We start from the raw sequence: 21,650 nt of genomic DNA on the forward strand, positions 1-21,650 counted from the left end.
GAGATAAAACAACCACATCATTTAAATGACATCTCCATTGGCGCATTGAAATACATGTATTGTATTTCATCAACAGGAGTATTCTTTTATTTTACAAAAATATTTTATAATTAGATGCTGCAGCTGTGTATTGCACTCTTTTAGAAAGTATACTTTGTCCCATTGACTCATGACAAAGATAACACAAGACTGGAGCTATAAAGCCAGCACAAGATTTTGATACTCTAACTGAAATATGATTGTAAACAGAACTGTTTTTGCTTTTCAGTGACATAACAACTTATGTGATCTCTAATGATTTTTGGGACAGTTTGGCTCCTGTTACAGTACACAGTACTTGCATAATTAAATGTGATGGCTTTGTTTTGACAGTCCATTTCTTTCTCCCTGTGTATTTAACTACAGTTTGGAATAATTCATTGAATTTAGTGCATATATGCATTTTGTGTGCATGTTTGTTTAGAATATTCAATATGGCTATGCAATGCATTTATACTTCAATGAAACTGTCAGCAAATTATTTGCTGTAAGAGTAATACTGATATTTAACAGTACAATGCTGAAGGGAAAATTATTTGATTACCCCCACTGATCCTACTTATGTCTAAAACATATTGCTACAAATCTCTTCTAGACTCTACCAGCAAAAATAAACATTTGTCAGGCAGTATTACTGTTTTTATATGTAGATTAAAATTATCATTGACAGCATTATCCAGCTCACAGCTGGATACTTAAACAGAAATAAGTAAACAGTTCCCCACCTTTAAATGGTCACTATGTAACAATACAAATAATTTTTAAATATATATGTGCAAATATTGTTCATAAAGTATCTCAATGTGTTACGGTGCGTGCTGAAAACAAGATTGCACCCAGGTAGCATTGTACATTAGAAGTTTTTTTTTTTTTCTATAAGAAAGCAACAAGAAAATATGAACAACAGAAAACTTATTTTCCCTGAAAGGAACGTAAGAGATTGTCCTGATCTCAGAGACGAATTCATCATCATCATCATCTTGGGCAGATTCCAGCCTCTGGCCGGGTCTGTTTAGAACATAAGCCTCTCCATCGTCTTCTATCTTGCCACCATCTCTCTGTCTTCACCTTGGTCCAGTCTTCTCCTTTCTTCTGGATGTATTCCTCCACTCCTTTCAGATATCTGTCTCTCAGTCTTCCTCTTGGTCTCTTTCCTTCCAGTTTCATCTCATGTATCCTCCTGGTTATCCTCTGCTCCTCCATTCGCTTAACATGCCCTTATCATCTCAGCCTTGATTTCTCTATCTCCTCCTGCAATGGTTCCACCTTCATTAACTCTCTGATCCTCTCATTTCTTAATCTGTCTATCTTTGTCACTCCAATACTGTTCCTCAAGAATTTCATCACACTACCTTGTGCTTTGCTTTTCTCTCTTCCTTTCATAACCCAGGTTTCGGATGCGTGTTTTAGGACTGGGGCATAGTACGACCAGTACATAACCTTTTCACTGATTTGGGGTACATCCTTGCTCCGTATCAGGCTTCTGACACTCTTCCGAAATGCTTCTGCTTTTCTCCCCTGCTTGTTTATTTCTCTGTCATTTTTTCCATCTCCCTACTCTTCTCAATCATTCCCCACCAATTGTTATTCCAGTTGTTACTCTCTCCCTCGTTCTTGTTGTGATAATCATCTCACTCTTACTTATACTAAATTTCATCCCATATTCTTGTACTGTTCGTTCCCACATGTCCAACTGCTGTTGTACTTCCTCTTCCCTATTCCCCAAATCATCAGATTATCTGCGGACACCATAGTTTTCATCTTTCCTTCACCAATTACTTGTGCTACTGTACTTATTATATCATCCATCACTGCAATGAAGAGTAATGGTGAAAGTGCACTTCCCTGCCTCAAGCCATTCTTTTGTGCAATCCAAGCTGATCTCTCTCCTCTCACTTTTACACAGCTCACACTTCCATGGTACATTTCCCTTCTCCTCCAAATAATCTGTTTTGCTACTCCTCTGTTCTCCAGGGTTTTCCACACTTTGCTTCTATGAACACTATCATATGCTTTTTCAGTGTCCAGGAAGGTCATTAGTAGATCAATTCCATATTAATAATTGTTCCTGCAGTTGTCTTACAGCAAAAATTAGATCCATCACAGACCTTCTGGTTCTGAAGCCGTGTTGCTCTTCTCTTGTCACCTCCTTCTAATTTTGCCCGAATTCATGCTTCCAGAATTTTCACAAAAATCTTTGCACAGTGACTCATCAGTGTTATCCCCTGATAGTTTTTGCACTCTATTCTATTTCCCTTCTTAAAGATCGGGACAGTTATTCCCTTCTTCCAGTCTTCTGGGATCATTTTCTGTCTCCACACAATTTTCATTACTCGATATAGCCATTGTATCCCCACCTCTCCTGCTGCTCTCACCCATCTCTACAGTTAGCTCATCCAGACCCGGTGACTTGCCTCCCTTCATCTTGCCCAATGCCTCTTCCGCTACTCCCCATGTTCTATTTGCTGTTTCTCTCTCTCTCTCTCTCTCTCTCTCTCTCTCTCTCTCTTTTCTCTCTCCTTAGCTTGTTCCACTTCATCCAGGTCTCCATTCAGGTTCAGGAGTTCTTCAAAATACTCCTTCCACATATTGTTGAGTTCCTCCTTATTCTCTACATTTTGGCCACTTTTGTTCACCATTCAGTTATAATTTGTCGTACAGTTCTTCCTCTTACTTTTAATCATCCCATACAACACCTTTTTTGAACCTCTACTATCCTCCTCCATCATTCTGGTCCACTGTTTCATCCACTTTCTTCTCTCCTCCGCGACCACTCTTTTTGCTTCTTTCTTTCTGGCTTGATACTCTTCTCTTGTCTCTATTGCTCTCTTCTGGAACCATACCGTTAAGGCTCTATTCCTCTTCTGTACTGTATTCTTTGTTTTATCATTCCCCCAGGGTGTTTCTTTCCATCTATTTTTGTTGCTTGTCCTCCCACATATTGCTTCTGCCGCACTTGCTGATGTTCCCATGAATCTACCATATTCCTCTTCTACCATGTTTGGTTCACACTTTGGGATGCTTCCCTTTATTACTTGTAGGTACTGTAGCCTGCTTTCTTTCTCCTTCAACTTCCATACCCTTATACGTCTTTCCTGATTTTCTGTCCCTTTATTATCCTTAGTCCCTCTCAGGTCCATTACTAGCAAATGGTGATCGATATCCAAGGCCTCTGATGGTATTACCTTAATGTCAATGATGTTTCTATTCATCTCACTATCATACAGGAATGACTTTCTCTTTAAGTTTTGACTGTACCAGGTAATCTTGTGGCTCTCTCTTTTCCTGAACCAAGAGTTCCCAACCAGCAAGCCATTCCTTTGACAGAACTTCTTCTTCTTCATGCGTTACGGCCTCTGTAGGACCACAGATAGCCCCTTTGTGGACTGCATTTTCCTCTTCTTCTCCCAGAACATCTTCATTCTTTCTCTTCTTCTCTCCTACTCTTCTTCCGAGATCTTCAGTGTCTGTTTCTCCTGTCGACTCCATTGGTGACACTCTAATCTTTTCCTGTATTCTTCTCTGTCATTGATCTCAGGCATATTGGTTGGTGTATATTTGTTCCTCCAATTTTCCTTTCCTTCGACCTTGATCCCCAGTTCCAACCAGTCATTCTGAAGTTCAACAACCCACTTTGTTCCTGTCTTTCCCCTTGTCCTCCATGTTGTTTCCCACACTCTCTTCATCATTCTGTCCATACTCATCCTAACTACATGTCCATCAAACTTTGCCCTTTTGAGTCTGATTTCCCCGGATATTGTTCTCATGTTCCAGTACAATTCTTCCCTAGGTCTTCGCATCCACCTCTTTTGGGACCTAGTATTTTTCTCAGTATTTTTCTCTCTTCTTTCTCTAGTTGTTCTGCCCATTTCTTCCTAGTGTCAGCGTCTCATCTGTCTCTCTTTGACAGAACTCCACCAGTCTTTCACCTTCCTCATTTCAGCAGCCCCAACCCTCTGGTCCAAGCACACTTCTCTTCCAACATGAGTATTTAAATCCCCCATTACTATCACATTCTTCCTTCCCACCTGCTTCTGCATTTCCTCTTCAAACTCTTGTTTCTCCTCAGAAGTGCAACCTACCTGCGGCGCATACACTTGTATTGCCTCTATGGTCATCCCCTCGAATGATATTTTGACCTTCATCATCCTATCACTTATTCCCTTCACATCCTCTTTTAATCCATCTCTTACTACTATTCCCACTCCATTTCTCCGTCCCTCCTTATTCCCACTCCACGACAGTTGGTAGCCTGTCCTCAGTTCTCTCCTTCCTTCTCCTTTTCATCTCAGTTCAGCTAACCCCAATAGGTCTAACTTCCTTATTCACATAATGTCTACCATCTCTTCCACCTTTCTAGTCAATGTTTGTATATTTAATGTTCCAAATCTTAGTCCTTGATTAAATCCGTTCTGTCCAAGGCCCATTCTATTTTTGAAAGCAGAAATCATAATCTACTACTGGCTTGCTGGGCCCATCGTAGGTTCACCAGAGGCCCATTAGCCATCACTTTTCAGGGTTCCTGTAGGACCTCCACAGTTACCGTAGTGTTCCCAGGGCACACACAGTCCCCACTGACTGTACCTCACTTCTACAAGCAATCCCCTACTTCATGCCGTTGCTCATCTCCCACAACTTGGATGAGGGGCTGGACTTGTGGTAGATTTCTATGAGAAGAATTGTCACTCTATAAACACAGCTCCAGGAAGGTACAAGAGAAAGCACATGGTCTGTCACCCTAGGCCACACTGCTGTCGACATGGTCAGAAATGGTCATAGTCACAGTTGGTGGTTGCACATCTATTTAATGTCAGTCTCACGGTAAATCATGCAAACTTAAAAGACTTCCAATTCAACAAAATATCTGGGGATAACAATTATGAGCAACTAAAATCAGAGCTATGAAATAGAAAATGTTGTTGGGAAGTGAAATAAAGATTGTATTTTACTGGCAGAACAATTAGAAGATGGAAAAAATCTATTAAAGAGACAACTTACACGGCATCATTTAACAAGGGAATTTTTGAAATTCCAACCCTAAGGGGGCGAAGTAGGGTATGAAGGGTTTCTTAGAAAAATGTTATTATTAAGGCAATTTTGAAGCTAGACCTACAAAAACTGGTATGTGGTCTCTTGGTCAGAAATAAAAAGATACCTGTTTGAGCATTTTTGGAAATTTAACCCAATGGGAGTGAAATAGCAGGTGAAAGCTTTTTTTAAAAGTATATCATCACTAAAGAACTACTGAAGTATTTTAAAGCTACATCTTTGAACATTGCTATTTGACCTCTTGGTTGCAAATTTAAAAAATATGTGTTCAGTGTTTTTGGAAACTTAACCCTTAAGAGGGTGAAATAGGTGATAAGATTTTTATGAAAATATTTTATTATGAAAGCATTTTTAAAGCTAAATCTATGAAAATTTAAATTTGGATTCTCAGTAATAAATAAAAAAGTGTGTGGTTCGCTGTTTTCGGAAATTCAACCCCTGTGGAGATGAAATAAGGGATGAAAATTTTTATGGAAATATTTCATAGTGCAAACATTTTTGAAAATAGATCTTTGAAAATTTGTATGTGGCTTCTCAATTAGAAATAAAACGTATGCTTGTCACTGTTTTTGGGAATTCAGTCATTAAGGGGGTGAAATATTGGGTGAAAGTTAAATCTTTGAAAATTGGTGCTTGGCATTTTGGTGGGAGATGAAAAAATATGTGTTTCATTGTTTTTAAAATTCAACCTCTAAGGGGTGAAACAGTGTCAGACTGATTCACTGATTCATCATCGCACAGCCCAAACTGCTCCGGATAGAAACTTGAAGTTTGGAGGTGTGGATCTTACACTGTAGGCCTCTTTTAACAAGAGGTTGTCTGAAATACTGCTCCTAAGAGGGTGAAATAGGGGCTGAAAGGCTTTTTGAAAATATATCACTATTATGGGAATTTTGGAGCTAGAACTATGAAAACTGGTATTTTGTTTCTCAGTTAAAAAGTGGGTGAAAGTTTTTTTGAAAATAAATAATTACTAAAGGACTCGTAAGGCTACATCTATATTGCTGTTTGACTTCTTGGTTGGGGGGGGACACATGTTTCAGTGTTTCTGGGAATTCAACCCCTAATAGAGTGCAATAGGGGATGAAAATTTTAAGTAAATATTTCATTTTTTTCTTCTTATAGTGTTTGACCCTGAGGTTGATTTGCAGCAGAACACCATTTCTCTTGTCTGTCTGCCTTGCTCTTCATTTCAAAAAATGGAAAATCCAGGATGGATTGTAACAATAGCTACAAGTCTGTCTTTTCTTGTTTGGTTGTGCCTCCACGGAGATCTGGTTTCCTGTACTATTCTAACAATGGAACCTCCCCATTGCACCCCCCTCAGATTTCGTTATAAGTTGGCACAGTGGATAGGCCTTGAAAAACTGAACACAGATCAATCGAGAAAACAGGAAGAAGTTGTGTGGAACTATGAAAAAATAAGCAAAATATACAAACTGAGTAGTCCATGCGAAGATAGCCAACATCAAGCATAAGCTGATCGCAGGAGTGCCGTGGTCCCGTGGTTAGCGTGAGCAACTGCGGAACGAGAGGTCCTCGCTTCAAGTCTCCCTCGAGCGAAAAATTTTTCTTTGTTTTCGCAAAGTTATGATCTGTCCATTCGTTCATTGACGTCTCTGTTCACTGTAATAAGTTTAGTGTCTGTGTTTTTCGACCGCACCGCAAAACCGTGCGATTAGTAGACGAAAGGACGTGACTCTTCAATGAGAACCGAAAACATTTTATCGCAAGGTCATAGGTCAACCGATTCCTCCACAGGAAAACACGTCTGATATATTCTATACGACACTGGTGACGGCATGTGCGTCACATGACAGGAATATGTTGTCGACCCACATAACTTGTACACTTGGCGAATGGGTAAAAACATTCTTCTACGTTGCCCGATTTAGGTTTTCTTGTGGATGTGATAATTATTCCCAAAAAAGTGATGAAAACATAAGAGTTTGTCACATAAACTGCAACAAATGAATCCAACAGTTTCACAGTTGCTCACTTTTCTTTGTGCTCTGTTAAAACATATGTTTTTAATGTTTTCAAATTTTTCCGTGTGTAGATCGTCAAATCCTGCACATGTCCAAGCAAATCTGAACATGTCCTGGAATTTTGGAGAGCGAAGTTGATTATGTGTGAGTGCCTGAACTTTGATAATTGTCTGAAAATAAAAAATTAAAATTTTCACTCGAGGGAAGACTTGAACCAAGGACCTCTCGTCCCGCAGCTGCTCACGCTAACCGCAGGACCACGGCACTCCTGAGCTTATGATATCCTTGATGTGGCATATCCTTCGCATGGATTACTCAGTTTGTATATTTTGCTTAATTTTTCAGAGTTCCGCACAACTTCTTCCTGTTTTCTCGATTGATCTGTGTTCAGTTTTTCAAGGCCTATCCACTGTGCCAACTTATAACTAAATCTGAGGGGGGTGCGATGGGGAGGTTCCCTTGTAAGCACCTCTTCATTTGTTACTTTGTCTCTCCAGCTGATCTTCGTCATCCTTCTATAGCACCACATCTCCAGGTCCTTCTCTCTTCTCTTCCAATTGTCCAAGTTTCACATCCTTATAGGGCCACACTCCAAATTAAAGCTTTCATGATATGTTCCCTTATCTTCAGGCTGATGATGTTCTTGCTGGTGAGTAAGTTCCTCCTCTGATTAAATGCAATTTTGGCCTTTTGTGTTCTGCTGCAGTTTCTTTCTGGCTTCTACCATCCCTTGTGATTTTGCTTCCCAGGTAAGTAAATTCCTTTATCATTTCCAGCTCCTCTCTTCCAATTCTCATTCTCAAATGTTCAAATTCTGCTCCTGTACTGCATAAATCACTTTAGTCTTTTTATTGTTTATTCTCATTCCATACTGATTGCATAGAATTCTTTCCGTTGTTCTGAGGACTTCCTCTAGATTTTCTTTTGTCTCTGTGACTATAGCAATATCATCTACATAACATAGCATGTCTATCTTCTGCCCATTAATTTTGATCCCTACCGCAGTAGTTTCTCGAACTTGGTCTATAGCCTCCTGGATGTAAGCGTTGAATATAAGAGGAGAGAGCACATCCTTGTCTTATCCCTTTTCTAATATTTGCTTCTTGTTCCTGGTGACAGTTCCTAATCACTGCCACCTCATTCTTATAGAAACTGAATATCACACGGATGTCTTTGTGCTTCATTCCACTTTTCCTCAGCACTCTGAACATCTCTTGCCAGATAACATTATCAAATGCCTTTTCCAGGTCTACAAAGGCAATACAAGTTGGTTTATTTCATTACATTAAAAACATTTTAAACTTAAATTTATGACGACTGGTCTTAGTTAGACATAAAGAAATATTTGTGAGGGGATGAAAGTTGCTATGGAAATACTGCCATTCAAAGGCATAATTAACAAAAACATTTGACACCAACTACCAGAAACATTTGTTGGTCAGAAGTACTTTTGGAAAAGACCATACTTATATGGCCTTAATTAGCATGAAAAGCTTAGATGATGTTGAAATTTGTGAACAACTTAAAAATTAGATTAAATAAAAACAGAAAAAAATCCCTGTAGACCATACAATCTATGTGACCAAAGCAGCAGTTGCTAAGCTAGTTTTGTATAATCATGAAAAGGGGAGAGAGATTCATGGATATGATAAGTGAATTTATATGCTAAAAATTAAAACAAAGGTTTTTTCCTTGTGATGAGCTATTTTCATGGTATTACACTCACAAACTTTATCCCTCAAATGGCAAAACATTTTGTTGACTCCAATCTACACAGGGAGAAATGATCCTCATCATAAAATACAACAATGAAAGTAATAAATTTTGACAGCATAATTTAATTGAATAGGTAAAAAGAAATCCACTCATCAAGTGGTGGCAGGAGAATGCACACATAAAATAGATTTTACTTACACAAGCTTTTGGAGCCAGTGACTCCTTCGTCCAGCAGAGTTGAAGGTGAAGGAAGAGGGGTGAAGGAAGGAACTCTACCCCTTTTCCTAGATCTCTCCTGTCCTTTCCTAAACCTCTCTTGTCCTTTCACTTCACCTGTCTTCATTCCCCTTCAACCCTTCTGCCAGAAGAAGGAGTCTCTGGCTCTAAAAGCTTGCGTAAGTAAAACCATCTTCATGTGTTTGTTCTCCTGGTGCCACTTGGTGAGTAGATTTTTTTTTTTTTCCTCTCTCCAGTTACGTTATACACACATCAAAAATGTTTTGCATTACCTCGGTACCCAGAACTCCTGAAGACAGACACTGACTGTGGATATTGTTGCAGAAGAAGCTGAGTAGCACCTTGGTTTAGTGGTTATGATACTAACCTGTTGCATGGAAGGTCATAAGTTCAAAACTCCTCTGGACTGTGCAGTTTAATTTCTATATTTGGTTTGAATACATTCTAGAAGTATCCACAAATATCAAGAATCATTGTACTGGAATGGTCTGTATATACTGTATGTGTTCTGGCCGGAGGCAGTTTCCTCTGTGCTCTTGTATGTGCAGGTGTTGAATAAACCTTCGTTAAGTGAAGTTCGTGTTCGTCACTCATCTAATTACACCTCCTTCTGTGTGACACTATTCTGATGGAGGCGCTGGGTATTTGAACCTGCGATAGCGCTCATTATTGACGACACAGTGGCTCCCATCAGGCCACGACAGCACCGCCGTTTACGTGGCGCGAAACCTGAGTTCGAGCCATATTCAACAGATTGCAATCTATCGGAGACAGAAGAAGAAGAGGACATTATGATGGCAGCAACTGTGTGCTACCACACGAGGCATCCTTCCAGGTTCTCTGGTGATGAAGGCCAAGATCCAAACAAGCGGCTGAAGGTATATGAGTGTATAGCCAAATTTAACAAGTGGGATGAGACCGTGTGTTTTGGCTAACACATTTTTCTATTTGGAGGGCGCTGCCAAGCAATGGTATGAGAACAATGAGGAGAAGTTCACAAGTTGGGAAGTATTCCAGGCGGAACAGCACAAGTATTTCGGTGACATGACAGAAGTGCAAGGCTGAAGATAAATTAAAGTGCAGGGCACAGCATCCAGGAGAAACTACAGCATCCTACATTCAAGACATCTTGGAGCTGTGTAAGATAGTGGATCCTAGAATGAAGAAGGAAGAGGTTGCACATCTCATGAAGGATGTTGCTGAGGACATGTATCAAGCCCTCAAGGTTTCGACAACAGACGACTTCATAAAATGGTGCCAGTATATCGAGACAATGCATTAAAAAAGAATTACACGCAAGAAGTTTGAATGGCTTCCAAATGTCGTATCGATGTCTGTGATGGAGGAAGCGACTGATTTCACAAGTGTTTTTCACAGATAGTGAGAGAGGAAGTTCAGAAGGTACTTGGATTGCACGGCAAGCAATAAACCGAGATGCTTCAAGAGGTTATAAGGGAGGAAGTGGAACAGACATTGAATCCAATGTCTCGTCTTTCATTTCCCTTCAAAACAGTGAAAAAGTTGAGATCAAGGCGGAGTTATGTTCCTACAATGCCGCATGAGGAACCTGGAGGACCCAGGATAACCAACCAGTATGTTTCCCCTGTGGATGACCGGGACATGTGGTGCACTATTGTCAAAAAAGGTGGTGGATATTTGATGATGCCCACACCAGAAGACAGCTGACTGATCTTAACTGACGCCAACTCTGGGACGACGAAGATGAACATGAAGATGTGGGTGCAGTACGACGTAGGTCACCATCGCCGCAAGCTAGCTGCTGGAGAGGACGCTCCCCAACATGCTAATCGAGGTCTTCATTGCTGTACAGAAGCTCCAGCCGATCACCTAGCTGCCGCAACCTGGAAAACTAAAGGGTGCGACCTTCTTTGGAGGTGAGGCCACCGAAGACAAGATTCCTCTGCTGTTGATCACTACAAAAATGATAGGGAACTACATCGATATCCTCATGGATGGCCGACCAGCCCAAGCTCTTGTGGACTCTGGAGCACCATATTCTGTCATTTCGGAGAAGTATCATCGCCAGTTGCACTAAACCATATTCGTCGACAACAAAACATCTCTGCTGACGGAGGCTAATGGGAAATATGTAAAACCTACAGGAAGATGTACCTTTTGCATGGGTATAAGTGGCCATACACAGCCCTTAGAAATCATTGTCTTTCAAGAGTGTAGTCATGATGTCATTCTCGGATGGGACTTTTTGAAAACTTCTCAGGCAATTATAGATTATGGACACTCGAAGATTATGCTAGACAAGATGAGATACTGCGGACAGGAAGATGTACATCTGAGTGTATGGAGACAATGTGTGCTGCATGAAGTGATCATTCCTGCAGTCAGCGCTAGAAAGGTAACTGTCACATGTCATGCCATGCATCAACCCATGGAACTTGTAGTGGAATGCAAGAGAAGCATATCGCTGAAGAATAACTTGGTCATCTCAGCCTCTGTCGTCTAATTTGAGAACGGATTTGGTGAATTGTGGATAGTTAACTGTCGCCAAGAACCGCAGATCCTTCCAAGACGCATGTGTGTAGCAAACGCTGAGCCATTAACTGAAGAACAGCTGAGCATCATAGAAACCTCCCATGCCGTGTCTGTGGGCGAAATTAGCACTACCACTACGAGACGAGATCTTCTATCTAGGCTATCACCAGATCTCTGTAAGGAACAACAGAAGAAGCTACTTGCCATTCTTCAAGAGTTTTGTGAATGCTTCAGTCCACAGGTGCAGACAAATTAGACAAATCAACGGTGGAGCACCGGATTAGCACTCAAGACCATCAACCAATAAGCCAGAGAGCATACTGTGTGTCAGCAACAGAATGTCAAATAATTCGTGACAAGGTAGAGAAAATGATGAAGAATGACATCATTCAGCCTTTGCAGAGCCCATGGTCATTACCAGTGGTCCTCATCAGGAAGAAGGATGGCAGTTGGCACTTTTGTGTTGATTACAGGAAGCTTAATATGATAATTAAAAAGCGCTTCCACAAATTGACGATACGCTAGATTGCCTGAAGGGGGCTAAGTTTTTCTCAACCACGGACATGTACTCGGGATACTGGCAGATCGAAGTAGATGAGGCTGATCGTGAGAAAACTGCATTCATCACCCATGAAGGCCTGTATGAGTTTTAGGTAAAGCTGTTTGGTCTGTGTAATGCACCAGCAACTTTTGAACAGATGAAGGATAATCTTCTGAGGCACCTGAAGTAGACGATATGTCTTTGTCATTTAGATGACATTATAGTGTTCTTAGAGACATTTGATGAACATATAGAAAGACTGAGGGCCGCTCTTAAGTGTCTCCAACAAGGCGGACTGAAACTTAATACAAGAAAGTGTCTCTCTGGACCCAAAGAAATCAAAATATGTGGACACCTTGTGTCAAATGAAGGTGTGCGGCCAGATCCAGAAAAGATGAGATCTATAACAGAATTTCCTATTCCTAAAAGTATTAGAGATGTGAGAAGCTTACCTTCATTTTATCAAAGCCAGGCCAAAGCTCTGATGACTGACCCTGTACTTGGTCTTTATGATGATAGAGCACCAACAGAACTACACACAGATGCTAGCAGGTATGGGATCAGTGCTGTTCTGATGCAAATTTTGGATGGAAAAGTTAAGGTTATAACCTATGCTTCTAGGACACTTACACAAGCCGAGAAAAACTACTCAACTACAGAAAGAGAATGTCTTGATGTAATATCGGCCATGTGCAAATTTTGACAGTATCTCTATGGAAGGCCATTCACAGTTGTTACAGACAATCATCCACTTTGTTGGTTGACAGGTCTTAAGGATCCAACAGGACAACTCGCCAGGTAGACACTACGTCTTCGGGAGTATGACATTACCATAGTGTACAAAAGTTGAAGAAAACACCGAAATGCCAACTGTCTCTCAAGAAATCCTGCGCAAGACCATCAAGACTTTGATGAAGATAGTGACTGTCTCACTGCACTCCAGGATCTCTCTGCTGAGCAGAAGAAGGACGCCAAGGTATCTCCAATTATGCTTTCCTTAAATTGGTCAGAGGATGTGAAAGGTAAATTTAATGTAGTTAATGGATTACTTTGCAAGAAAACTTTGATCTGTTTGGAAATAGGTGGCTACCAGTCATTCCTAAACACATGCGCTTAGATGTTCTACGGAAATTCCATGACACACCTGAGGCTGGACATTTAGGATTTATGAAGACATATGATAGAATCTGCAAGAGATTTTTCTGGCCAGGTTTATTTAGGAGTGTCCATCACTATGTGTCATACTGTTGAGAGTGCCAGAGGAGAAAGGCAATTCCTCAGAAAGCACCTGGCCAACTCATACCAATTCCACCAGCCAAAATGCCTTTACAGTGTGTTGGGATTGACCTCCTTGGACGATTTCCAACATCTGCTACTGGCAATAGATGGATTATTGTTTGCACTGATTATCTGACACGCTATGCCATTACAAAAGCTGTGAAAAGAGCTGAAGCATCTGAGTTAGCCAAATTCATCATGGAAGACATTGTATTAAAACACGGTGCCCCAAGGTCATTAATTATGGATCGCGGGAAAGTTTTTCAATCAAATCTTGTGACAGAGATAAACAGTCTGTGCAACATTACTCCTCATATGATGACTGCCTACCATCTGCAGACTAACAGGCTTACAGATCACCTTAATAAGACCTTGGCCGACATGCTATCAATGTTCATCAGTGTTGAGCAGAGCAGAGCAGGTGCTACCTTTCGTGATGTTTGCCTACAACACCACCAAACAAGACGCCACTGGATTTACTCCATTTTTCCTGGTGCATGGGCATGAGGCGACTACGATGATGGACACTGTGTTTCCATTACATCCTGATGACTTGGGCAATGACTACATCGGCCAGATGTTAACCAGAGCTGAGGAAGCTTGGCAGTTAGCTCAAATCCGCATGCTGCAGGCTCAAGAAAACGATCGCCTAAGGTATGACATGAGTCACCGCCCTCTTGTCTACCAGCCTGATGACCTCGTCTGGGTCTTCACTCCTGTTTGGAAGGTTGGTCTCTCTGAGAAGCTCCTCAGGCACTACTTTGGTTGTAAGACAGTTGTCTGATGTTACTTATGAACTTGAAGATTTCATCTCCGATACAAGATGATGAAAGATCAGAGATATGGTCCACGTCCTTCGAATGAAGCCCTATAAGAATCCTGCAACCCAGCGTAAATTCAAAGCTCCAGTGACAGGCAACAAGGTGATGAAGAACGTAGCGGCAAAAGAAGTTCTAAGAAGATCACCGCCAGGGTGAGAATCGGCCATCGGGAGTCAGAGTATTCTGGACCAATGACTCGTTCCTGGACTAGGACGTAACACCGAGATGCTGCCAAGGAGGGAGCAGTGTTGCAGAAGAAGCTGAATAGCACCGTGTTTTAGTGGTTATGATACTTACCTGTTGCATGGAAGTCGTGAGTTCAAAACTCATTTGAACTGTACAGTTTTAATTTCTATATTCGGTTTGAATACATTCTAGAAGTATCCACAAACATCAAGTATCACTGTACTGGAATGGTCTGTAGCTGTGTGTGTGTGTGTGTGTGTGTGTGTGTTTATATATACACACCTCCTTCTACGTGACAATGTTGTATCACAGACACAGTCCCTTTGGCTGTTCAGAGATGTTACTAAACCCACCCAAAGATGTACACAACCATGCATGAGCAGCGCCTATTAGATGGACGACGGGGGTCCGACAGCTGATCGGTTCCAGTCATTCCACGAGGAAGGAGGTACACAGCTCCTGTTGTCTGCAGTTGAACCATGTCTAGACTGTCAATACCACTGTTCGATCACATCCACATTGTTACTTTGTGCCAGGAAGGGCTCTCAACAAGGGAAGTGTCCAGGCATCTCGGAGTGAACCAAAGCGATGTTGTTCAGACACAGAGGAGATACAGAGAGACAGCAATTGTCACTGACATGCCTCACTCAGGCTGCCCATGGGCTACTACTTCTTTGGATGATCACTACCTACGGATAATGGCTCGGAGGAACCCTGGCAACAATGCCACCATGTTGAATAATGCTTTTTGTGCAGACACAGGACATCGTGTTATGACTCAAACTGTGTGCAATAGGCTGCATGGTGCGCAACTTCTCTCCCAACGTCCATGGCGAGGTCCATTTTTGTAACCACACCACCATGTAGCATGGTACAGATGGGCCCAACAACATGCCAAATGGACTGCTTAGGGTTGGCATCATCTTCTCTTCACCAATGAGTGTCACATATGCCTTCAAACAGACAATCATCGGACACATGTTTGGAGGCAACCTGGTGAGGCTGAATGCCTTAGACACACTGTACAGTGAGTGCAGCAAGGTGGAGGTTCCCTGCTGTTTTGGGGTGGCATTATGTGGGCTGACATATGCTGCAGGTGGCCATGAAAGGCACCATAATGGCTGTATGGTACGTGAATGCCATCCTCCAACCGATAGAGCAACCATATCAGCAGCATATTGGCGAGGCATTCGTCCTCGTGAACAACAATTCACGCCCCCATCATGCACATCTTGTGAACAACTTCCTTCAGGATAACGAAGTAGTTCAAGTAGAGTGACATGTACACTGAATCGCCATTCAGGAGTGGGACAGTTTCGACCAACAGTGCCTTGATGGACTTGTGGATAGTATGCCACGACAAATACAGGCATGCATCAGTGCAAGAGGACATGGTACTGGGTATTAGAGGTACTGGTGTGTACAGAAATCTGGACCACCAGCTCTGAAGGTCTTGCTGTGTGTTGATACAACATGCAATGTGTGGTTTTCATTAGCAATAAAAAGGGCAGAAATGGTGTTTATGTTGAGCTCTGTTCCAATTTTCTGTACGGGTTCCAGCACTCTCAGAACTGAGGTGATGCAAAATTTTTTTTGATGTGTCTATTATTATGACAAACGTATAAATAATGGAGTTCACACTGAAAAATTCAGGTGTTCATTTTTCCCACATGCTATTCAAGAGTAGAATGGTAGAGAAATAGAGAAACAGTCTGCCAATTGGTGCATGAAGCCTCTGCCAAACACTTAAATAGGAACTGCAGAGTAATTATGCAGATGACAATGATATTGATGGACACTTTTGTTATCCTTCTTCCAGGAGTGCTAGTTCTGAATAATTCGTAGGAGAGCTTCTGTGAAGTTTGGAAGTTAGGAGACGAGGTACTGGCAGAAGTGAAGCTGTGAGGATGGGGCATGAGTTGTGCATGGGTAGCTCAGGTGGTAGAGCACTTGCCCACAAAAGGCAAAAGTTCGAGTCCCGGTGTGGCACACAGTTTTAATCTGCCAGGAAGTTTCATATTTACTCTTTTTTATGCTTAGAGCAAAGGAGATGATGACAGTGGAAAAGAGATGGAAGAGCAATAAATGTAAGATTGGCACATAAGTTCTTAGTATTTTTGTTTGCATGTTGTCCTCGTGTTTATTTATCAATTGTCATTTTTTATTTGTAGTTCATTGTTGCTATTTGAGTTTACATATTGTCATTTTGCCATTTGGAGATGGTGATCAGAGCTGTGAATACTAGACAATGGAGTGCCAAGTGCAGAAATCAGAACATTTCTGGAGTCAGAAACATTTACGTCTTCTGTGAGGATAGTGCCATTAGACTGAGCATGATATGAAAATGATTTTCTTGTTTTAAGCAGAATTTTTTGACATTAGTGACTCTCCATGCTCAAGAAGGCCTTTGGGGTTTGATGAAGACAGTTTAAATGCATTGGTCCACAATGATCCATGTCAATGTACTTGAGAACTGGCAAATGTGACAAGCTGTGATCATTCCACCATCATGCAACATTTGCATGCTGTGGGGAAATTTCAAAAATTGGGTGTATGTGTACTACACACTGTAAGACAAAATCACCAAAATTAATGGGCAGCTGTATGTGCATCTCTGCTTGTCATCAGTTGGCTCACGAGTAATGCCAGCTGTTCCTATCCTGTATCATTACTGGTGACAAGAGATGGTGTCTTTATGCTAACAGAAGGAAAAGAAATGTATTGTTGAGCCGAAACAAAGCAGCAACTCCCCATAGAAAGACCTGGTGGAACAGCGATGGAGTGGTGTACTATGAATTGCTGCCTCTTATGTAACATCACTGCTGACATTTATTGTCAACAACTAAGGTATCTTGCAGATGCAGTGTGAGAACAGTGAGCAGGAAGACTGCATGAAGTGATGCCTCTCCACAATAATGCCCACCAACATGCTGCTAGACTAACAAAAGACACTATACAGAAGTTGAATTGGGAAGTCATTCTGCAACCACTTTACTCACCTGATCTTGCACCCTCGGATTTTCACCTTTTCTGTTCCCTTTTGAACAGAAATTGGGTTGGGAAGTCATTCTGCACCTAGTTTCTTCATCTGATTTTACACTCTCAGATTTTCACCTTTTCCGCTCTCTATTGGACAACCCTCAAGGAACTTCATTTCCGGATGAAAATGTGCTCCAAACATTACTCATCAAACTCTTCACCTCAAAACTATGTGATTTCTACAGTAGTTGAATTGAAAATGTATCCCAGCATTGGCAGAATGTTGTACATGGTGAAAGAGAACATACTATTAATGACTAAAGTCTCTATTGTGTGTATATGTTGTGTTTATTAAACTTATGGAGAAACGCTACGAACTTATGCAGCAACCCAATAGTGGAAGATAGTAGAGAATGATTGTGATATAGAAAGAGTGCAGGAGACAATGGCAGTGTGAGAGAAAGAAAGGTACACAGTGGTAGTGGAACATAGTTGACAGTGACAGAATAGTGCTAGGAAAAGAGTGAAGGAGAAAGTCCCAGTGGGAGAGGGATAAAGAGAAGGAGAAAGTGGAAGTGGATGAGAGAAAGTAGTAATGAGAGACAGAATCTATGTCAGTGACAATGAGGAAGAGAGAGATAGTGACAGCAATAAGAGACAGCAGCAGTGGGAAGGAATGAATGAGTGTTAAAACGGAGCAAAACAGAAACAGTTATAGTGAGAGGAGACAGTAGTAGTTGGGCAGAATGAAGGATACTGTGGCTGTGAGACAGAAGCCAGTGACTGGGAGTGGATGGGTTTGAGTGACTTACAGTGATGGACTAGTGTGTGTGAGCAAGTTTCAGTGAGAGTAGCTTGTGGGTGGGAGAGGTGAGTTGCATGTTAGAAAGAGTGGATAGGTCTGCAGGCCAAAATTTTTGGAAAAATTTTAAAGTTGCTGAGGAAAATAGAATTAGGCAGCTGGTACCCCATTTCTCAGTCAGTCTTTTTACACAGGAACATACTCACCATTTTTGTGCTCTGATGGGAGCATTTTTCCACTGTTTTCTTATGTTTGTAATGTTAGCATATTATGAAAAATTTGATGTTCATGTAAACAGTGGCACTCTGTGTCCATGAGGTTGTTCTGTCTGTAATAAATGTGCTAACCGTGCAAAGTATTGTAATTCATTGATGATTGTTTCCGGATTTGGACTTGAGTGTGGTTATGTCATGACATTGTCTGGTGGAGACATCAGGTACTTCAAAGCATCTACAGCACCATAGCTCCAGTTAGGCAAAATAAAAACCATCACCTACATGAACAGGAACCAAATACAAGCAGTATATTGTTCCTGAGGTTCATATGTTCCAGAGACCAATTGACCCAAAACAGTAGTAAGTGATGCGACTCAGGCATGCATCAGTGTTTTCTGGAGATGCAGGTCAGGGCATGGTGAAATGGCTGAGGTTGTCCAATACGACAGATATGATGACATGATGTGTTTGCCAGATGTGTACTTTTACCGGGACAGCCTAGCCCAGTGGTGGTTCTAGAAGAATGAAGACAAGCCCAAAAACTAGGAAAAATAAGAAGAAAACATTTGATAATAATCAGCAGCAAGACCACTTAATAGAAGAATAATTAAAGAACAGAACCCAACATCTTGGGGAAGTGACACAGTACTACATACAGAATATTTTGGCCATTTGCTGCATGTGACAGAGGCCAGCAAAATCTCACACCTGATGAAAGGAATCGTGTAAGTTATGTACTAGGCTCTTCTGGTAAACATGTGACAACAAAAGATACACTCATCAGGTGGTGTCAACACATTGAAGAAATGCAGCAAAAAATAAAATAAAATAAAGAGTTATGACCAACTCTTGAATGTAGTCTGTGTGACAGTTGTGGAAGACCAACATGATCTTGTCTCTTTCATACGCCAGATGGTAAGAGAAGAGATACAGAAGTTTATGGCAGCCAGAACTCTTGGACTGAGTAAGCAAGAGAGAGCAGCAAAAAATGTGAACCCCTTACTCCAGGAGGTAATAGAGAATGTTGAAGAAGAAGTATATTAGTCTTTAGCACCAATCTCCACCAACAGTCGAATGTGTCAAGAAGAATTCACTTTGCCAGCTGAACTTACTCTGCAGACAACAAAAAACAACCCATCATTTGACCAACACAGCACAATGATTTCCCTACTAAGCACAATGCCCTACAGAAGAACAGACATTTTGAGGACAGAGGACAACATGCCAGTATATTTCCCATTGTTGATGCTCTGGACATGTTCTACGAGGGTGGTTTGAAAAGTTCTCAGAACAGAGTAGAAAAAAAGTATTTACATCACTGAAACTTTTTTTATTTGTCATTGTAGTCTCCTTGTAGATTAATGCACATGATTCAATGATGTTCCATTGCCTTTATCCCATCTTGAAAATGAGTTTGCTCCAGGCCTGCAAAATAGTTGTCAACTCCAGCTATCAATTCTTCTTTTAAAGTGAATCTTCATCAACCAAGAAAAATCTTCACTTTTGGGAAGAGATGGAAGTCTGACAGAGCCATATCAGGTGAATAAGGCAACAATTCATACCTTACTTAGTTCATGTAATTTTGCCATGGCAACAGCACATGTGTGTGGGCGCGTGTTGTCTTGATGGAAGATGACATTCTTCCTTGCTAAACGTAGCCTTTTTTCGTATATCTTTTATAGTAATTTGTCCAGGAGGTTATCATAGTATTCTCCAGTAATTGTTTGCCCCATGGGGATATAATCTTCAAACATAATCCCCTTCGGATCCCAGAACACTGATGCCATGACAGCATTGTTTCCACTGCTTTGACTGTTGTTTTGTCTCTGGGGTATAGTAGTGCACCCAAGTTTCATCTGTGGTCACAAACCAGTGCAAAAAATCGTGTTTGTTTCTCCCTAAAAAGGACAAACATTGTTCCAAAATGTCCATTCTCATGCGTTTTTGATCCAGCATCAAGAGTCGTGGCACCCATCTTGCAGAAAAATTTTTTCGTTTCTAATTCTTCAGTTAAATGTGATATAACGTTTCAGATCACATCTGGCAAGCGTGAGCAATTTCATGCACTTCCAATCGGTGATCCTCCATGACCATTCTGTGCACTTTTGCAATGATTTCTTGAGTAGTGACCTGTCTTGGCTGACCACTGCATGTATCATCATCAAAGTTCTCCCGACCAAATTTAAATTCATTTGTCCTCTTGGCAATAGTTGAATATGAAGGAGCGGAGTCCCCCAGTGTATTCTGGAAATTGGCATGAATGTCCTTTGCTTTCATACCTTTCTTTATGAAGTACTTAATCACTGCTTGAATCTCAATTTTTTCCGTCTTCACAGATCACTACATTGGAACAACAACAGAGCCATGTGACCACCACAGCTGTCTTCCAAGAGCACTGACATGGCTCATGTTTACAGGTAACAGTCCAATGAATATCACGTGAAAAACTCATCGTGCTAGCACTGATCTCTCATTGTGATTCGGAGAACTTTTCAAACCACCCTTGTACACTATTGCAGATAAAGAAAATGAGTGTTTCAACGATCACAACAGTGCTGTTCACACTATTCAATTGCAGTTGGTAATAATCAACCTGAGGGATGAAATGCATCACTATACCATGCAGGAAATCACTCCCCAACATGTCACAGTTGCTTCCTGCTGCTGTAGAGAAGTACCAGCCACTCACATAGCTGCCAAATACAGGAAAACTAAGTACAATAATCATCAATGGAGTGAGGCCACGACAGATGAAAATCCTCCATGGATGACAGCTGCTAGGATGCCAGGAAATCTCACTGATGGCCAATTATCCAGGTGCTAGTCTACTCAGGGACTTCTTTTTCTGTGACATCAAATGTTTGTTGTTACCAACTAAAGCAGATTGGTTCAAATGGCTCTGAGCACTATGCGACTTAACTTCTGAGGTCATAAGTCCCCTAGAACTTAGAACTATTTAAACCTAACTAACCTAAGGACATCACACACATGTATTCCCGAGGCAGGATTCAAACCTGCGACCGTAACGGTCGCGAGGTACCAGACTGTAGCGCCTAGAACCACTTGGCCACCTCGGCCGACAACTAAAGAAGACTATATATTCCATGATATGAAAGTGATCCTGCTGAAGGTTACATCTACATCTACATCTACATCCATACTCCGCAAGCCACCTGACGGTGTGTGGCGGAGGGTACCTTGAGTACCTCTATCGGTTCTCCCTTCTATTCCAGTCTCGTATTGTTCGTGGAAAGAAGGATTGTCGGTATGCCTCTGTGTGGGCTCTAA

The 21,650-nt window shown here is 41.3% G+C and overlaps 1 protein-coding gene across 1 annotated transcript in view; it reads left to right on the forward strand.

The window, feature by feature from the left end:
• The window catches only part of LOC126473567 (coiled-coil and C2 domain-containing protein 2A), a 574,642-nt gene that overhangs the window by 313,063 nt on the left and 239,929 nt on the right, over positions 1-21,650 (forward strand). The window lies entirely within an intron of this gene.

This window comes from Schistocerca serialis, chromosome 4 (genome assembly GCF_023864345.2).
Source record: "Schistocerca serialis cubense isolate TAMUIC-IGC-003099 chromosome 4, iqSchSeri2.2, whole genome shotgun sequence".
NCBI classification, from domain to species: Eukaryota; Metazoa; Arthropoda; class Insecta; order Orthoptera; family Acrididae; genus Schistocerca; species Schistocerca serialis.